This window comes from Alligator mississippiensis, chromosome 3, assembly GCF_030867095.1.
Source record: "Alligator mississippiensis isolate rAllMis1 chromosome 3, rAllMis1, whole genome shotgun sequence".
NCBI lineage: Eukaryota > Metazoa > Chordata > Crocodylia > Alligatoridae > Alligator > Alligator mississippiensis.
Window position 1 is genome coordinate 210,687,681 of NC_081826.1, and position 6,899 is coordinate 210,694,579.

Consider the following 6,899-nt stretch of genomic DNA (forward strand, 5'->3'; position numbering starts at 1 on the left):
CTCCACAGCCAGCTTTGTTGGGGTATGCGGCCTCCAGGCCTTTTCTTGGAAACAATTTTATTTTAGCACAAGGTCTCTATTTCTAGCAAGTACTGTCCTCTTAATGCATTTGCACCTTCAGATTTCAGGAAATATGTCTCAAATTATTTATCAGAGGCCAGATTCTCCCTTTTCTTCATTATAGATATAATTCCCTAATCAACTAGTACCCATTTTGGCAGGGAGGGATGGGGGATTTCTTCCAAAGTGGCCCCTGGCACTTGATATATTTAAAACCTGATTAATCAGCTAATCGTTTCTTAAGTAGTTACTCATTAATGCTAGTAATGGTGTGATAAAACAAGGAATAACAAACAAAAAATATGTAATACTTTGTGGCTGGTTTCTATTACACCGTTATTTGGACATGAGGCCAGGCTGTGGCTCACCAGGGAATCCTGTCAGCTGGTCTTGGATCCAGCTGTGGAGGCACACCATACCTCCTGAGGCTGGAAACCATCCGCTGAGCCAGGCTCCCAGCCATGGACATGCACCATTTGCTCCCACAGCTGAGAGCTGCTTCAGATGACAGGGCTCCCAGCCATAGGAGACTGTTCAGGGGAAGCCTGGGATCCAGATCCCGGGCTCCCCCTGAACTGGCAATAAGGTGTGATGGGATCTGAGGCTTGATGATCACACAGTCATGTCCCCGCTACCATGCATGTGTGGCATGGCAAAAAGTGGGATTGTGGGGATCGCACATCAAATCCCATTGAGCCTTTTATTGCATGTTTAGCAGAGGCTTGTAAGATACTACTCAGACAATTGTGAGTCATGGCCACAGAATACATATAGTCTAAAGTGTTGCAGTTTAGATTTATCAAAAGCTAATTTTCTGTACATTATCCCTTAGACTCCATAGTTGTCATAGGGACTACTCCCAAAAGCATTAAATTTTGCAATCAGGCCACTGGTTTTGAAATATCTCAGCTTTCTGCACAATAACTGCTAGTATCGTTTTATGATCATAATAATTTCACATTGTAATGAGTTCTGCAATCTTCAGGCCATGTATCTGGGCTAAAAGTCAAAACCACTCCTCAGTGCTGTACCTAGGAAGATTCATCAGCTAGTGATAAAAAAGAAAACTTAGTCCTGCCAGTGTATTCAATTAAGTGTTCATGTTTCTAATTTGGAAGTGTACACTGCATCCAAATGTATTTTTTATCTTGCTTTTATGGCTAATTTGTGTTATTTAATGAATCATATCCTTCTAATTTATGACTGTGGCACACTAACATTCATGGTGTCATTGAAATCATCTGACCCATTTCGCTGAATTCCAGCATCCCAAAGCATGTATCATCTAATTGCTGCTGCTTAGTCTACAGGAGTTGAGATCATATGTGGTTTGCATTGAAAAGCAAACATAGCAATTAAAGATACTTCACAGATTTCAATTCACTTGTGATACTAACTGTCAAACCTAAAGAAATCGTGAGTATATTTCTTATTTCTTCAGAGTAGAGAAGTAATGGAGAGATGTATATTTAAAATGCATTTCCTGAAATCAGGTGCCTTTCAGATAACCTTGTCTTGAGTTAAGAGGCAGCGGAATTTCTTCTGCTGCTACTGATTACAGTAAACTGAGCCCTTAGAAGAGATCCAGTCTAAAACCACTGTATCCTTTATTCAATAGGATTAATCCACTTTTCCAAGCTAAGGATTCTGCTTGAAGAGGCATAATGTGTGGACATGTTTAAAAAGTGTGCAAGGGAACCTGAAAAATGTCTTCACTGTACAGTGCTCTGAAATTGTTTTTAAAGTTATGTTTCATTGACTGAGAAGTCTAACAACGGAAAAAAACCTTGCATTTCCATAGGGATTTGCTCAGAATACACTGCATTTCCAAACTAAATAGATTACGTTATATTTTATGACACAACAAAATAAATAAAAATTTTAGGGAAAAAAATCTCAGTATAAATGGTTCTAGCTATGTGGATTTCCCACCTAGAGTTCTGAGCAGAAAGAAGGACAGAGAAAGAGAGAATGTGATGAATCCATACACATGTAACCCAGGTAGTACTCAGAGATGTACCCCCTCTCCAAATGAAGGGATGTTAACTGGTGCGGGTGTGCTGTGGGAGGCGTAGTTGCTTGGCTGGGCTCATCTCCCCTCCTCTCCCTACAGAGCAGAGCCATGACACATATTGAGGCTTAACTATATACAATTTAATAAGAGATAAGAAAGTTACAATAGGACATATATACAGAGGATATAGGCACTATAGGCAGTATATGTACAAATCTATGCAAATACTCTATACACAGGTGATGGAGCAGGTAATCAGAAAAGGGAGTCTCATCAAACGTTATGCAGTCTTACACTCTAATAGTGCACAGAGATTACAAAGTTTGAGGTGCAGGGCCCAAGGTGAGTGAAGAAAACCAATAAGTTATATTTAAAATGATGGCAATGTCCCAGGAAAAGACTGGGGAGCCCTGATACCCCAGCTGCCCCTCTAACCAACTTAAATAACCCAGCTGCTCACCATAGGGGAAGCCCTCCTCCCCTGTGGAAATTCCCTTCCCAAGCAACTCACAAAACCTCTGGGCAACTCATGACTCCCAGGGCGAGGCATCTCCTCCCTGGGAAGGGGGCCCTCACCTGCTTCAAAGCCCACCCTGCTTTTGGCCCACTCTTGGCCCTGTGCACCATTCTGTGCACCGTAGGACTCTCTCGACCCTCTGTGTACTGACCTGTACACCACGTGCCTAGCCTCGTGCCAGGTGGGAGACCTGAGTTGCCGCCTGCAGCTCCAAAGTCTTGGCCCACTCCCAGACCCTCTGTGCACCACAAGCTGTGCCTTGTGCAGGGGTTGGAGCCCCGAGCTGCCACCTGCATCTCTGGGACTTTGGTCCACTCCTGGACCCTCCATGCACCGGCTGTGCACTGACACTGCACTCCCTCCTGGCAGGGCTGGGGAATGCGGCCACTTTCCACTCCCCATCCAGCAAATCTCTTCAGGCTCTTCTGGGGCAACTGCTCTGTCCTGCTGGCCAGCTCTGCCAGCTCTTCTTAGCTCTTTTCTCTATTCCTTGTCGCAGCTGCCCATGTGCTGGGCACTCTGCCTTTTAGACCCACCAGAGGCTCTGCCCCCAAATTGGAAACCGATCAATCAGAGAGAGGGGGTGTTAGTTACCTCTCAGGTCCAGCTCTTCACCTCTCCCCTGGGTAGGGGCAAGGCGAGCCTCTCCCCTTGCCTTTCCTGATTGGTGGAGAATGTTCCATCAATCACTCTGAGCCCTTTCAAGTCAGCAAGCCGGGCTGCTGCCAGCAAGCCTGCCACACACGTGAGTTCTGACCTAACCTTAGTCCTCCTTTTTTCTGCTTCTTGGGTTAGACATCAGCCTTTCCGACCACAAGACACATCACTCTATTTATCTGTCACCAAATCCATGTGTAGTCATCTTAAAGTAACCCTAAACTAAGCTTCTAGACCTAATGGTGGCAACAAAAGAGCTGGAAGTGTGACCTGAGTGTAACCACTGTAGTAATTTCTCCCTACATCTGCAGGGAGTTTGAAATAGACAGGAAGGTGTCTACTTTCCCCATGTTGACTTCATAGAATCATAGAGAAGTATGATTGGAAGGGACCTCCAGAGGTCATCTAGTTCCAACCCCTGCCAAATCCATAATCTGACCTCTCAGTAAAACTACATTCAGCCCTGACACAGTACAAGACAAAATATGTTGAACTGCCACAAGCAAAGCTGGGTGACCATGGCAGAAAATGCCCTGTTTCTGCAAATGTTGTTAATATACACTCAAGAAACCCCAGGTAGAGGGCCACACCCCGCTACACAGGAAGGCAAAACCTCCTACAGTTCATACCAATCTGACCACAGGGTAAAATTCCTTCCTGACCCCAAATATGATTCTGAGTGGAGGGACAAGACCCTCTAGCCAGGAATCCCTAACTATGAATCCCATCAGAAGCATTAGCACATCCCAGTCAAAATCCCCAGCCTTGCTGCAGCCAATACCCAATACATCTGAGGAAGGCTTAAAAAAACCCATAACACATCTAACAGCATGTGGTGGAGAGGGAGTATAATTCCCTTCCAGGCCTGTGCTGCAACCAGCAAAACCCAGAGGAATGGGAAATACTCATAGAACATAGGCATTGCTAAACCAAGATCATCCCTGACCAGTGGCTGTCCAACCTCTTCTTGAACATCTCCAGTTATGGAGAGTCCACAACTTCCCTAGGCAGTCTATTCCACTGTCTCATTGTTTTAACAATTAAGATTTTTTTCCTGATATTCAAGACCTTATTGCTATGGAGAGCTCATTATCACCACATCAAAAGGAAATGTCCAGCCATCAGATACACCAAAGTATGCTTGGCTGAGGGGGTAAGACGTGAAGGATCCCTATTGCCTTTGCCTCTTCAGTGTGAGGCAAGGAAACAACATCCTAGGTGGGAGCTAGGATTTTGTTTGTCATTATTACAACTTGTCTCAAAGAGGAATTAATAACCACCTCTGGCTGCATCCAGACAAGCCTCCACGTGCCTCTTGCCCCACCTCAAACCCCTTTGAGGTGGGGAAAGAGGCACATGCAGGAATGAAAACATTTTCCTCATGCTGCAAGTTTGCAGTGCAGGGAGAAAATTAGACCCCTGGATATCCAAGGGTCTAAAAAAATCAAAGTCTAAAAAAGGGGAGCAGGGCATGGTCCCAGACTGTGCCCTGAGGCAACTGGAGGCTGAGTCCTCCATGAGATGCTCTGGATGCCAAAGCGTCTCTGTGGTTGGCCCCTCGCCCTGGTGCTGAAACATGCGACCAGCCAGGCCATGTGTTCAACACCAGGGCTCCAGTGTTGGTGAGTAAGGGGTCGGGGGGCTGGAGGAAGGGGGAGGGGACCATGGGGGGGATCTCCACTGGCCCCACACACTCCCCCAGCCCCCCAACCCTTGCCCTGCCTGACCCCACACCCCACCAGCCCCTCTGAGGCCCGCGACCCCTGCCCTGCCCGGCCCCATCCCTCCATCCTCTCAAACCCCCGCAATCCCTGCTACCCCACCCTATAGTTTAAACCCCTCTGGCCCTTACTCCAACTGCCATCTGGCTGACTGGGGCCCCACCCGCACACTGCCGGGCAGGTTGACAGCCCCAGCGGCCCCAGCCCTGGCCCTCCTGCCCCCTGTGCTGCCTGGGGGAGCTCTGCCAGGAGGCCCTGGAGCCCCCCGACCCCTGCTTCTAAGGTAAGTAGAGGCCTTTTTTTCTGTTTTTTTTCTGGGGTTTTTTTAAGTGACAATGCCTGGGGTCATGGGGGTTGCCATGAGGTCCTGGGGGTGCAAGGCTGCGGGGTGAGGCTGGGTGGGGTAGCCATTGGGGGGTCTGGGGGAGTGGGGGGTGGGGCTGGGTGGGGCAGCCATTGGGGGGGCTGCAGCAGCTGGTGGGGGATGGGGCCAGGTGGGCAGCAATCAGGGGGCTGGGGTGGGGCATGTGGGCCTTGTAGAGGGGTGGTAGCTCCTGTGGGGGCCATTCAGCCCCTGTTGGGGGCCATACCCCTTGTGTGGGGGCCGTAGCCCTGTTGGGGGGGTGTAGCCCTTGTGGGGGCTGAATCCCTTGTTGGGGAGCTGAACCCCTTGTGTGGGGGCCAAATCCCCTGTTGGGGGGCTGAATCCCCTGTTGGGGGGCCATAGCCTTTGTGTGGGGACCTAACCCCCTGTTGGGGGGCTGAACCCCTTGTGTGGGGGCCAAATCCCCTGTTGGGGGGCCATAACACCTGTGTGGGGGCCATCACCCCTGTGAGAGGGCAGCAAAATATGTATTCATAAATTCATAAAACATGTATTTAGAGTTCACTTTATTATTATGATAAGAGACTTGCTTTAACACTGTAGATATATCAATAAAACATTGTCCAACTGATCGCTGTCTCTGTCTCACTCTCTCTCTCTTTATAGTGGTCTTTTGTTTTACTTGTGGAGGAACATGGATTTGGGGGTGTTTTACAGAAAGACTTTGGGATGTTTTTTATCAAGGATTTTTCAGCTTTCCAATAGAGAACACCACAATTCCTGCTAGGGAGGCCAGTGGCAGGATCCTGCCTGCTCAGAGCTGGCACCTTGGACCCTACTGGCTGTGGCTGACCTCCTGGGCAAATGGGGCCAGAAGGACATGCTTTGACAGTTCAAAGCAGGCCACCACACCCGGAACATCTTCCGGGCAATAGCTGCCCAGATGGCCGGGCAGGTAGTGCTGCACAGAGGCCAACCCTGCAACCGCAGACCACTGGCAGCTGGCCCAGAGGGGTAGATGCCTCTACTGGCTCTGCAGTCCCCATCTGGGTCTGGCAGGTGCACAGCAGGTCACAGCCAGGCAGCAGCCCCCCACTGCCAGACTGCTGCAGTGGGTAGAGGGTACAGGAAACTCCCAGGGCTGCTTCATCAGTCCAGCTGGCACAAGGGGTAGTGTCCCCAGGTACCAAGTGGCCGGGCTCCAGAAGCTCCTGAAAGCTAGTAGCCTTGAGCTACTTGCTGGGGCAGCTTTTTATATTGCTGGGGCCAGGACAGGACAGCTTTTTATACTGCTGGGGACTGCAGAGGTGCTGGCCCTGGGCTCTAGCTCCCCCTGGCTAATATCTGGGAGGAGCCAGGCAGGGCTATTTTGCCCCAAGTGGCACAATTTGCTCCATAACAAAGTGCATGTCTGAGCATGTGGGCTGAGGCAAAAAGCTCCAGCTCAAATCTGCACTGCTTCTATTTGAGCTGCTGCAAGCACACATGCTTGCATGTGTGGACGCGCCCTCTGTGTGCATCCACACAAGACTCAAAGGGCGCATCCAAATGAGCCCACACGTGCCTCTTGCCACATTTCAAAGCAGTTTAAGACATGGCAAGAGG

At 49.2% G+C, this 6,899-nt stretch overlaps 1 long non-coding RNA gene across 1 annotated transcript in view; it reads left to right on the plus strand.

Annotated features, from left to right (window-relative positions):
• The first annotated feature begins 5,061 nt into the window (after positions 1–5,061).
• LOC132249139 (uncharacterized) overlaps positions 5,062–6,899 on the plus strand; it is a 12,060-nt gene continuing 10,222 nt past the window's right edge. Inside the window, exon 1 of the long non-coding RNA XR_009460545.1 lies at positions 5,062–5,252. This is a non-coding gene — a long non-coding RNA (uncharacterized LOC132249139). The remainder of the gene's footprint in view (positions 5,253–6,899) is intronic.